The 13,648-nt window shown below is 38.7% G+C and overlaps 1 long non-coding RNA gene across 2 annotated transcripts in view; it reads left to right on the top strand.

Annotated features, from left to right (window-relative positions):
- The window catches only part of LOC112653583 (uncharacterized), a 189,476-nt gene that overhangs the window by 7,125 nt on the left and 168,703 nt on the right, over window positions 1-13,648 (top strand). For both annotated transcript variants that reach the window (XR_007409540.1, XR_003132286.3), the window contains exon 2: window positions 8,352-8,467. This is a non-coding gene — a long non-coding RNA (uncharacterized LOC112653583). The remainder of the gene's footprint in view (window positions 1-8,351; window positions 8,468-13,648) is intronic.

Here is a 13,648-nt window from a genome sequence, read left to right as displayed (position 1 = left end):
CAAGATGGCAGCATTTTACTTTAGAAGGTGTTTACTGCCTGTAGTACCCATCATGCTTTTCTATTTATATTAGCACCAGGAGCCAGGCTGTCCATAGGGGGAGGGAGACAGGTTGGTGTGTGGATTTCAAAATATTCTGACCTTTTACATTCTTCTCTAATTTACCATCTACAACCTCTGTAAATTGGTACTTGAGGTAAGCCTTCAGGTAAGCAGTTTCAGGTATTTTATTCTAGCTACATCTGTCCCACTCCAGCTAAATAGCTGATTTTTCTGTTCCCAACATGCTGCTTGCCACTTAGAAGTTAGGCAGTGGAGAGTCAATAGTATAATAGTGCAATAGTATCAGACCTTGCCCAGACTGAAATGGTCTCCTTGCCTCCTTAGAGCCTCTTTTCCAAACTTCCTATCGTATCATTCTCTTTTTTTTTTTTTTTAATTTATTTTTTATTGGTGTTCAATTTACTAACATACAGAATAACACCCAGTGCCCGTCACCCATTCACTCCCACCCCCCGCCCTCCTCCCCTTCTACCACCCCTAGTTCGTTTCCCAGAGTTAGCAGTCTTTACGTTCTGTCTCCCTTTCTGATATTTCCCACACATTTCTTCTCCCTTCCCTTATATTCCCTTTCACTATTATTTATATTCCCCAAATGAATGAGAACATATAATGTTTGTCCTTCTCTGACTGACTTACTTCACTCAGCTCGTATCATTCTCTTACTTCCAACCATCCTATGGCTTTCCAATGCAATAAAAATAAACCCAAACTCCTTACCATGACCTGTGTGCTCTATAGGGTCTGGCCCTCCCTGCTTCTATGACCTCATCCTTTGTCATTCTCCTTGCCAGCTTGCTTTGTTCTAGCCACTAGTCTTGCTGCTCTTTAACACACTGAGATTGTTCACCTCAGGGCCTCTGCACTTTCTGATTATCTCTCACTTTTGCATGTTTTTTTATTTAAGTCCCAAGTGTCACTTCTTCAAACAGGACTTCCCTGACCACTGTCCTCCCCCTGACCTTATCCTTGCCCTGGTTTATTTTTCTTCATTGGAAGAATATTACTATCTAATAATTTATTGTTTGTTTTTCTCAAGCAGAATTAAGTTCCATGGAGGATTAGGACTTTGTTTACTCCTTTTTCCTCTTTGAACCTAGAAATAAGCCTGACACGTCATACATGCCCAATAACTAGTTGTTGAATGAATGAAAAAGTGAAGCAAATCACATCACTTTCAGTCAATCTGATGTCTCTATTTCATCTCTTTTGTATATGGCAGTATGCCAGATACTCGGAAAGTAACAGTCTAAATCCTAATGAGGCAGTCTTACTGACACTAACTCATTGAATTTTTTAGACACCCATGATTATCTACGTTTATTAAAGGCATTTGATTTTAAAAAGTCTCTCCTGAATTGTCACTAAGGCAAAAACGGTTAGATAAATGATGGCAGTTAGGTATCTTTAGCATTTAAGTAATTTAAAAAACATTGAAGTTAGCATCAGAGTATTCTATTATAGATCTGTGGGATTATTTTTTTTTTAAGGTTTTATTTATTCACAAGAGACGCAGGGAGAGAGGCAGAGACCTAGGCAGAGGGGAAGCAGGCTCCCTGCAGGGAGCCCGATGTGGGACTTGATCCCAGGACCCTGGGATCCTGACCTGAGCCAAAGGCATACGCTCAACCACTGAGCCACCAGGCGTCCCTGTGGAATTAATTCTTAAATGAAGTAAATATCATAGAGAAGTTATGCAAGTTACCTAAAGAACTTGTCACTTTTGTCAAGAGTATCTGGATTACTAATCCCGGATGTTATTTTGTCTGCAAAACAGCTCTGAGGCTTAGAATATTGAGGCTGCAAAGAGAAGAGTGTAAATAATGAAGATGTAAATTCAATTATGGCTATGTCCCCATTACAGTTCTTTTTTTGGTAATAGCAACATACCATGTCCTCAATTTATAAATGGAATTGCATTGGATGTAAGCATGTGGAAGGAGAAATTATGAAAAGTTCTTGGTAAATAAAAAGCAATTCATTAAATATTCCCAGCCGTATGGATCTACTCAAAATATTTGATTCAGTTTTGCAACTACATAGAACCCTCAAATTTAATTATAATTTAAATAGTATTCTGTTCTGAAACATATTAAGATAATTCTCCATATTCTTTTATTTTAAGTAATAATAAACATTTGCTCAAATATATTAAATGTCTTCTTATTTGAAGTGGAATTGGGAATTAAACCAAACCGCTTGTTTTTTCATGGTAACACACTGAGTGTCCCTGTCTGTCATTTTTGTAAATGCTCATTACCTTAGCTCTTATTATTAAAAAAAAAATCATTTTGAGGTCAACTAGGTGGCTTAGTGGTTGAGTGTCTGCCTTGGGCCCAGGGTGTGACCCCGTGGTCCCAGGTTCAAGTCCCACATCGGGCTCCCTGGATGGAGCCTGCTTCTCCTCTGCCTGTGTCTCTGCCTCTCTCTCTCTCTCTCTGTGTCTCCATGAATAAATAAATAAAATATTAAAAAATAATTTTGATTATTTTCATGTTTACCATATTATAACTAATAATATCTGTAAATTCTAAAGTGTGTACAATGTGTTGGACACATTAATCAAGCACATTCACATTGCTTGATTGATACTAATGGACTAGCCTTGGAACCCAGTCACCATTTCTAATACATTTTCAATGGGAAAATGGACTCAAAGTTTACTTATTTAAAGTTTTTATTTATTTGTTAGAGAGAGAGTGCGCGAGCGAGCATGTGCACGCACAAGAAGGGGTAGGGTGGAGGGAGAAGCAGACTCCTAGCTGAAGCAGGGAACCCGATTCAAGGCTCAATCCCAGGAGCCTGGGATCATGACCTGAGGCAGACGCTTAACTGACTGAGCCACCCAGGTGCCCTTGGACAAATGAAACTACTATTACTACTACTATTTTTTTTTTATTTTTTTTTTACAAATGAAACTTCTTAACACTATGTATTTATAAGAAGAGACCTACTTAAATTGGGTGACTGCAGTGAATAGAAACCTATGCAGCATAACAAATTGGATTAAGTTAGAATAACTTTTGTGTGTAGGAGCATATTGAAGCTCTTTCGTATTTTACTTCCAAATAGCGTTCTTGGCATTTAAAGATATTAATGCTGACATTGTTCTCTGCCTGTTTGCAAAACTAGAGAGTCTGATGTGTGTATTACTTGTAGTTCTTCCACAGTAAACAGCATTCTTGTGAATTCTATCTCTTGACTGTGATGTGGCAAGGTACTTTAGTAGCAGTACCTCTCTACCCTCTCTCCTAAAGTTTGCCTTTCCCCAGATAGCTCCATTGTCTGTGACTGCCATAGTTGGCAAAGTTTGTTGCTGCTGTTGCTGTATCTACACATCCGCATCGATATGATTCGGTGAAACCTTGTTAGTGCACTTCAGCTCACTCTTGCTTTGACTCACTACAGGTTAATTCATTAGAGGGAGGTCATTTTGATGGAGAACTCAAAATCTCCTTACTTAAAGTGGTATGACAAGATAGCCACTTATTCTTCTGGCATGCCAGGGTAGATATGATGGACATCTGTGCTTTATCCATACTCAGCATCCCAGTTTCCTATGTTGAGGTAGAAATATCCTTCTTTAGGGAAGCACCCTCTTTCGGTTGAGGTTCATTTTTTTTTTTAATTTTTTAATTTATTTATGATAGTCACACACAGAGAGAGAGACAGAGACATAGGCAGAGGAGAAGCAGGCTCCATGCAGGGAGCCTGACGTGGGATTCGATCCTGGGTCTCCAGGATCGCGCCCTGGGCCAAAGGCAGGCGCTAAACCGCTGCGCCACCCAGGGATCCCTCGGTTGAGGTTCAGCTGGAGTTGAACCTTCTTCCTCTGGAGTCACTGTTCGATACATGAAAGCCCTGGCCATAGAGGCAGTTCATAGAGACTGTGATCCAGGCAGGCCAGTCACAGCCATAAACATCAGTTTAGGATTTTCTACTGGAACCAGTGAGAAAGAGAAACTTTCTTTTGTTCTCTGGGGTTGCTAAGCCTACACCTTCCGATGGCCATTTTGCCACCACTTGACCACTGAGAATGATAGCAACATGGGGCAAGCCACGCTGGGAGATGGAGAATCTACAAACTTGATTGCTTAAGTTAATTGACTTGGTTTCTGCTTCTTGCAACCAAAAGAATCTTGGATAACACAATGGGGATGACCGTAAACCACATCTCAAGAGCAGTGATGTTGCTCTATTTGTGTTCTCAAGGATGTAAACAGTTACAGTGAGGACTTCTGTTACTATCAAGGTGGGGCCCACTAATTCAGTTGTTGACATTTTCCTGAAGAGCAGAAAGTGTGCTTCAGGTTGCTGATGTCGTGTTTTAGAATTCTGCTTCATTGTCCTTTATCTTATTTGTAAAACTCGAGTGGCAGAGAGCGATAATTAGGGAAGGGCTTGTGGTATATCATCTTGTCAACTCTGTAATTGTAAAACAAATCTTAGTATTTGGTTGAAACGTATAGTAATTAATCAGTAGAAGGGCAAATTTCAATTGAGGTACCGAAGAGTGTCCATGTGATGGATGTGCGTTTGAATTTAGGCTGTTTTCCAGCCTTACGATAATAGTCAAGTTATTTAATCTCTCAGCCTCTCAAATTTAAAATGGATATAATAATCCTGCCTGATATAGCACTTTTTTTAATAATTTTTTTAAAAAATTTATTTATGATAGTCACACACACAGAGAGAGAGAGAGAGAGAGAGGCAGAGACATAGGCAGAGGGAGAAGCAGGCTCCATGCAGGGAGCCCGATGTGGGATTCGATCCCGGGTCTCCAGGATCGCGCCCTGGGCCAAAGGCAGGCGCTAAACCGCTGTGCCACCCAGGGATCCCACTTTTTAAGAAAAAAATAATAGGTGGATTAAATTAAGAATAAGATTAGAACAGTGCCTGGGCATAGTAAGTCCTCAAAATACGTTAGTTATGATGATTCTTCCCCCTTGTTTTTGGGCATTAGAGCATGTGGTCCAGAAAGGAACTCCAGATCTGCACGTGATGATACCATCTTCATCTGTTTCTCCAGACACGTTTGGACATGAGTGTGGCAGCCCAACGTACACAGACAGACCCTAGGCTAGACTTTAGCATGCTTTTAGTCTCTTGTGGGCTACTGGTTAATATAGAAATGCAACAAAATATGACTGCTATATCAGGATTGTATTCAGCCTTGAAGCAATTTCCATTTTTATACGTTCACTTATACCAGTTTGTATGATAAGAAATCAATGAGAAGAGAACTATCTTGGCAAGAACCCTGCCTAGTAAAAAGGTGTTTTCTTAGACTGTGTATGCCTTTAAACATAGTTATTTAAAAATTCGTTATTTCCTTGCAAAAATGTGATTACAGCATTATAAAGAACACATTGTAGTTGCACAATAGCCTTCATTCAGCTCTCTTCAAGCAAATATTGTAGATGTCTAGCGTAAGTACAACCACATGTTATAAAGGAAGTAAGTGAAAGGATGTAGCATCTAAAATTGGTCAGAAAATCAGAGAAAGGTTGGCTTTTTTGGTACATTTTTAGCCGTTATTTCTTGGCTTGAATTGCTCAATGCGAACTTCTGTGACAGGAACAAACTTTTAGAGAATGAAAATAATGCATTAAAATCATTTAATACCTTTTTTTTTTTTTTTACTGAGATTGATCTTAGTTTCAAGTAAATAATTACCCGTATCTCTCATTATGACTGCCTTTAATACTTTTCAGCCTTCTTCATTGTCAGACTGCCAACTATCGAATATTATAGCTGTCAGCCTGAGTCTAGAAGTAACCCTTTTAAATTTCTTGCTTCTAATCTGTAGTAGAGAGGGTAATTAGATTTTCTTTCTTTCTCTCTCCCCTTCCCTTCCCTTCCCTTCCCTTCCCTTCCCTTCCCTTCCCTTCCCTTCCCTTCCCTTCCCTTCCCTTCCCTTCCCTTCCCTTCCCTTCCCTTCCCTTCCCTTCCCTTCCCTTCCCTTCCCTTCCCTTCCCTTCCCTTCCTTTTCCCTTCCCTTCCCTTTTCCCTTCCCTTCCCTTCCCTTCCCTTCCCTTCCCTTCCTTTTCCCTTCCCTTCCCTTTTCCCTTCCCTTCCCTTCCCTTCCCTTCCCTTCCCTTCCCTTCCCTTCCCTTTTCCCTTCCCTTCCCTTCCCTTCCCTTCCCTCTTTAAAAAAAACAAGGGGCTTGAACTTAAAACTCTGAAATCGAGACCTGAGCTTAGATCAAGAGTCAGACACTTAACCAGCTGAGCCACCCAGGTGCCCCAGATTCTTTCTAAAACAAAAATGAACAGGCTCTGAGTGTGAATCAATTTTCTATTGACGAATTGAGTGACCTTAGTGTATTGGTTTGCAGTTTTTTTCCCCTAAGATTTTTTTTTTTTTAAGATAGAGCAAGCATGAATTGGGGGAAGGGCAGAGGGAGAGGGGGAGATGCAGACTCCCAGCTGAGCAGGGATCCCCACATCGACCTTGATCTCAGGACCCCAAGATCATGACCTGGGCTGATGCCAGACACTTCTCCAACTGAGCCACCCTGGGTATTTAAAGGCTTCCATTACTTACTTCTGATTTTCTCAGCGTGTCCAGATGAGGAGCTAGCCTTTGGTTAAATAATATGCCTTTATAATAAACTAAACTTTTCAGAGACTTTTTCTGGAGCTAAGACCTATACTTAAACATAATTTATTTTCACTCGCTTATTACCTTGTTCCTGACTTTCCAACAGGAGTATTTAATGTCAAGAGGAACATATCTAGATTCTATATTTTCTATCAGCTGTTCTTCCAAATTCACCCCTTTCCCTTCCCTGCCAAGCCAAGACAATCATGACCTCATCACTATTTTCTCAACATACCTTGCTTATACATAATATTTAAACTTTTGCTTTAAAAAAAATAAAAAATAAACTGTTGCTTTGAGTTAAGGCACATTTTTCTACCCTCTCAACCATCTTCTATTTCTTTGTTTTCTTATTTCTTTTATTTTTCTTTTTGTTTCCTTATTTCTTTTATAAGTTATCTCTGTGGGCAACATGAGGCTTGAACTCATAACACTGAAATCAAAAGTTGCATGCTTTGCCAACTAAACCAGCCAGGCACCCCTCTTCTCATGTTTCTTAAGTCATCTCACAGACTAATGTTTTCATGACTCTAACTCTGGCCCACATGAATCACTTCCCATTGTAATTGCCTATAACTACATGGTTTTTCCCATTGGGGAGCTGATGAAATACTACTACTTACCATTCTCTGTTTGGGTGTATATATGCTTATTATCTCTAAGTATGCTATTATCTACTCTGAGCAAATGTATGTTCCTCCTTCAGTACAGAGAAGAAAAGAATATTGTTAATATTCCTTTTATATTCTTCCCATTATCTTATGTCTGATAGAAAGGAAATGACATGTATTCAATGAGGGATGACAGAGCAGCACAGGAAGGCTAGTGATTTGAGCAAAATTTTTTGCCCTTCTTTGTATGTATCTTTATTTCTCTTGGCACAAGACTTCTTTGTATAAAGGAGCCTGGATATTTTCATGCTTCATCAGAGGGGGGAGGAAAAGTGATGCCTTAATCACTCACGTATATGTGTGCACAGGGCTTTAAAAGAAACCAGGGTTCAAGGGATCGAGTTGCTTACACAGAAGTGAAGTATCAGGTCCACTTGTAGACCTAGGATGGTTTCAGGCATTTTTTTTCAGATAGAAGATTTCTTGTCTGAAGTCCAAGTACATGATTGATATATTCTCTAATCATGGACACGTAATATGTCCAATTATGAAAGAACATCTGTTATTAACTTGTTATTTCCATCTCCATGTTTATGTTTTGTCAAAGGGAATCTTTTCCATTGTTTCTTCTCCATTTTTAAGCCACTCTAATGGAGAATTTGCTCTACTTATTTTTTTTACATTCCAGATGCAAGTTATTTTATTCTTACTCTACTTGTTTTTTTATTTTTATTTTTATTTTTTTCTAACTACTTGTTAATGAGTCATTTAAATCCTGTGGGTTTTCTTGACCTAAATTCCAAGTGGTTTTTTTTTTTTTTAATCTCAGAACATGGTGGACACTTATTAGAGATGAATAAAATCCTTCCTGGAAATAAAATGTGTATCATTAATTGGGCAAGCCATCAGTCTTCACTTAATAATTCATGGAACCCAGCAAAGGATTCAGAGATATCTGAATTGTTTGGTTACAACAGGATGCTAGTGATGGTAAAGTCAGAAGAGCCTCATTTCAGCCCAGTTAGTTTTATGCTGATGAAATTTCTGCTCTAAATATGCACACTATTTTTTTTCAGTGTAGGCAACTATCTCAATGATCCACCTGCCCCATCAGGAAGGAAGGAGCTGAGTGGCAGCCTCACCACTGTGAGTGAAGTTTCAAAGCAAAGAGCCACATTTCTATAGATGCAAGGTCAGTATATGTCAAAACACGGCTATTTATTTCTAAATAATCAGAAATTAAAGATCTCTGCAATGCTGTGTTCCAGTTTGTGTTGACCCAGCCCCATTCTTTTTCTGGCACCATAACTGGCGTACAAAATGACACAAGGGATCAACCTGCTGCAATTTGACCACCTGCACTCCTACGTTCTTCCCCAAAGTTTATTATAAAGAATGTTTAATTATAGATCTGGCTAACTACACAAAGCAGACACATATAACATATAAAAAGCTTTTTATTGCCAGATAAATGCTTTCTCAGTTGCAGTCATATTGAATGGCAAGTGATGATACCCAAGGATTTGCTAATTACAGGTCTAAATTCCCAGTAGATTATACTGAGGTTATACCCTGGACTCCACCTCCTATTTCAATGCAGAGGCATGAATTCAAATTAGGTAAAACTTCTGACTATACCTATTATAGCTAAAAACTTCTGTTTCTTTTTTTTTTTTTTTAAAGATTTTATTTATTTATTCATGAGAGACAGAGAGAGAGAGAGAGAGAGAGAGGCAGAGACACAGGCAGAGGGAGAAGCAGGCTCCATGCAGGGAGCCCGACGTGGGACTCGATCCCGGGTCTCCAGGATCATGCCCTGGGCTGAAGGCAGGCGCTAAACCGCTGAGCCACCCGGGCTGCCCAAAACTTCTGTTTCTTGAATCAAAAAGGCAAAGGGTTAGTATAAACTATATTTAAAATACATTAAATAATAGGGTAATAGTGGCATTTGGTGTTCTTATAATTTTATACAAGATAATTCTGATATTGTCACATTTATTTCCCACCCCTTTCTTGTGAATAATGTGGTCCTTCATAGGTTCTTGGTGGAGATTTGGAAGTTTGAAGGGAAAATGTCATATAAGAGAAAAAGTTTGAAAAATAATCCAAATTTTTATTCCATTATACTTACAAGCAACTTTTGAGCTCTTATCATTCTTTAGCTGCCTGGTGGAAAATAACTGCTTATAACTATAGTGCTTAGATAGATTTTGCTGTCACTTTCTACTTTCTGGGTATTGTCCAATTGTCCATTTATTCTTTGCTTATAGAGAATCATGGTTCAACAATTATATATTAGGCCAACCTTGTAACATCAGTTTTCAGTATGGCCACACATTAATGAAAGTTCTTTCACGGAAAATTTTTATGTTCTGTTAAGAAAAAGATCTATTTGTATAGGATTATTCTATTAATAATTTTGGGTGTCCTATTAACCTCAATTATCCCATTTAAATATTAAAAATTTATGTTTAAATAAGAAATACATTCACATATAAAAATTTGGAAGTTATAAAATATATATACAGTGAAAAGTGAGCTTCTTACTCATCTCTACGGCAACTACTCTTACTAAGGTTTTTTTTTTATCCTTCTGGAGATGTTCTATGCATGTATACACAAATAAAGAAATCCATCCACTTTTATACATAATGGCTGCATGATATGTTACATTTTTACACTTTGCTTTTTTGTGTAGCAGTTTATCTTGGAGATCTCTTCATATTCAGCTGCTTTATTGGGGGATATAATATTCCATCACAATTCTTAAATACACAAAGGACCCTCTGATTTTTTAAGACATTTAAAATGAAAATACATTTCTTTTCCTGGTAATCAGAATACATGATGGTTTATCTCCCTATTCTAATTTAGTATATTTTTGCAGGAAAATTAACAGTGTGCTTATTTTATGCAAATACATGCAAATGCCATGTGGTTTCCAGTACTGACGCTTTCTAGTTAAGTGGCTTTGGACATGTTACTCTCTGAATATAAGTTTTTTTCATTTGTAAAAAGGGATAGTACATCTGAAAGGATTGTTGGAAAGATTAAATAAACTTGTGATCATGACCCACTGTAGCTTATTACATGGCACATAGTGCTATGTCTAGAACATTTACATCTGTGTTTACCTGTGTATTTATAGCTCTGTCTATGTTTATATCTAGATGCATATCTGTGTTCATAGCTAAAGGATTGTGCTCGCTTTGGCAGCACATATACATAGCTAAAGGATTGCCCGTATCTTTACTGTATGAAATTAAAATTGAGGCATCTGAGTAGCTCAGTCAGTTACGCATCTGCCTTCAGCTCAGGTTATGATCCTGGATCCTGGGAATGAGCCCAGTATCAGGCTCTCTGCTTAGTGGGGAGTCTGCTTCTCCCATCTCTGCCCTTCCCTCTGCTTGTGTTCTCTCTCTTGCTTACTCTTTCTCTCAAATAGATAACATCTTTTTAAAAAAAAGAAAAATTAAAATTAAGATGACTACCTCATCTATAACCTACCCCATGTTTCTGTATTTTCTGTGATTTTTCTTCATAGCGCTTACTGACATAAGTGACATAGCATACCTGACATTATATGTTTTTTTACTGTTTCCACTAGGATAAGCTCTAAGAAAGCAAAGACCTTGTCTATCTTATTTACCACTGTGTCCTACACAGCCTAGAATTATGCCTGACGTGTAATAGGTACTCAGTACTTAATGAATGAATGAATGAATGGATGAATGAATGAATGAATTTAATAAATATTTATTGAATGTCTATCTTACATTGAACTTGACTCTTACAATTTAAATGTACATTGAATACTTACTTATTATCCTTTTAAATATAGGTGCATGCTGTGTGATAGGATCTTAGAAGCAGAGCAATATGATGTGCTTGATGTACACTATCACAGCTTCTGGTCAAATGAAATAATTAGTCTTTGTTAGAATCAGATTGCAGCAAGTGAAAGAGATCTGAATGATCAGGGTACAGGTTCCTCAGTTCACAACTAAAAAGAATTCAGCCTGAGGAGCAAAGCTTGAATTAAAAAATGAGGTTTGACTCAGATACTTTCTACCATATTAATTTGCCTCTTAATCACCTACTGTGAATTTAATGCTTTACAAATCACTGTGGGAATCTATGGTCATGAAGTAATGTTTCTGTCCTCAGGAGCCTTATTTGGAAAGGTAGTTCTAGCATGTGTCAACTGTTAGAGAATATTATAGGAGATAGCATGGTGCTAAAAGCTGGAAGATACAGTAAACTAATTCAGAGATAGACCAGGAAAGGCATCATGGGAGCATGGAACTCCATCTAGGCCATGAAGAATGAACTAATTTAGATGGAAAATTTGGGAGAAATATTACAGATAGGGGAGACACATGGAGAACATGTGGGGATGAACATGAGCATTTATGAATCATAAAGACAGGGATGCTAATGACACATTGCAGAAGCACATGATAGGTAAGCAGCAGGAAATACTGTTGGGAGGGGATGTCAGGCAAGTAAAACAAATGACTTTCGCAACATTTATTTCTCTGTGATGTAAGAATTGAGACTTTTTATTTTAAAAACGAACTGGCGAGGGGCACCTAAGTGGTGCAGTCACTTGAGCGTCCAACTCTTGATTTCAGCTCAGGTCATGATCTTGCATTGGCACTCTAATCTCAACCTGTCAAAAATGATCTCCTCTTCTTTCCATGCTTCTTTTCCACCTTACTTTCACCACCACAAACCTGAGAGTTCTCTTTTTTCCTCTCTCACTATTGAACCAGTCTTTATTTATTTTTTATTTTCTAATTTCTTTTTTTTTTTAAGCAACCTCCACGGCCAGTGTGGGGCTTGAACTTACAACCCTGACACCAAGGGTCACATGTTCTCCCGAATGAGCCAGCCTTGCACCATGTATCAGTCTTTAAGTCTCATCAATTTATATCTCAACACATAATCAATTTTATTTGTATCCCCACCACTGACTTAGTCTTGGTTTATAGGATTACTATATTAATGCAACAGCTTTCCAACCAAACTCTTGTTTTGAATAGTGCTTTTCTAAATTGTCCTTAAGGTACTGTCAGTTTCTAAGAAGCAAAACTGTCATGTCCCTCTTATGCGTAAAATATTTTATTTGTTCCCCATCTCCTTCAATATAAATTCAGATTTCTTGGCATGGTAATAATAAGCTCTTGGTGATTTGGCTCTATCCTGCTTTCTACCTTGCCTTTTATTTATTTAATAAGTAAAGAATATGTGCCAAGTTCTCTGCTAGGCAGTGGAGAAACAGAGAGAGTGGGATGCAGTCCCTGTCTCTAAGGAATAGGGTAGAATGACATAAAAAGAAATGTTTCCAAATGGAGTAGCAGATACAATACCAAGAGCCTGGTGCAGGCTAGGCTCTGTAGTCTAATTTCAAGCTGGGCACACAAAGATACATAAAATTGGCAACTCAAAGAGCTGAATCAGGTCAGAAATGTATTATTTTCCTGTGGCTGCTGTACAAATTACCATGAACATGGTGGCATCAAACCGCACAAATTAGGGCACCTGGCTGGCTCAGTCAGAGGAGCGTGTGACTCTTGATCTAAGGGTGGAGAGTTTGAGCCCCATGTGGGGTGTAGAGATTACTTAAAAATAAAATCGTAAAAAAAAAAAATTAAAAGAAAAAACAAAAAATCCAAGTCTGGTGTCCATAAATTTAAAATCAGTTTCACTGGCCTAAAGTCAAGGTGTTACAGAGTTGGTTCCTTCTGATGGCTTTAGGGGAGAAGCCATTTTCTTGCCTTTTCTAACTTCTGAGACTGCCTGCATTTCTTGGCTCCCGACCCCTTCCTCACACCTGTCCAGCCTCTTGCTTCCATTATCTCCTGTTTCCCATCTGTAGTCCGATCTCCTCACCCTCTCTCCCCCATGTTCTAAGAACATTTGGGGTTACATTTAGGGTTCACACAAAAATCCGGGATAATCTCCACGTCTCGGTGTAACATATGTACAGGTTCCAGGGGTTTGCAATGGGATAACTCAGACCATCATTCAGCCTACCACAAATAGATAATTTGATTTTTGCCTACAAAGTGGTAATTAAAAAAACAAACAAACAAACACCACAAGCTTGCTGACAATGAAAACTTTTAGGATATTACATGCAAATCCAGATTTCTGGCCTCTTCTGAGACCTCTGTGGGCCTGCACTCCCCTTGGCCGCTGGAGGCCGGTGCCTTCCCCAGTCTGCTCAGCGCCCCCTGCCTTTTACTGCTCTGCGCTGAGGTGGCTTTGTCATCTGTACTGACCTGGGAACCTCTACCCTAAAATCTGGTTTTTGTCCATAAGTCTCCACCTTCGTAGATGCTCACCCCTCCTCCTAGGGTTCTCTTCT

The sequence above is a fragment of the Canis lupus genome, chromosome 3 (genome assembly GCF_003254725.2).
Source record: "Canis lupus dingo isolate Sandy chromosome 3, ASM325472v2, whole genome shotgun sequence".
In the NCBI taxonomy this organism is placed as follows: domain Eukaryota; kingdom Metazoa; phylum Chordata; class Mammalia; order Carnivora; family Canidae; genus Canis; species Canis lupus.
The sequence above is the reverse complement of the archived record's forward strand: the minus strand, read 5'-3'. Positions and strand labels throughout refer to the sequence as shown.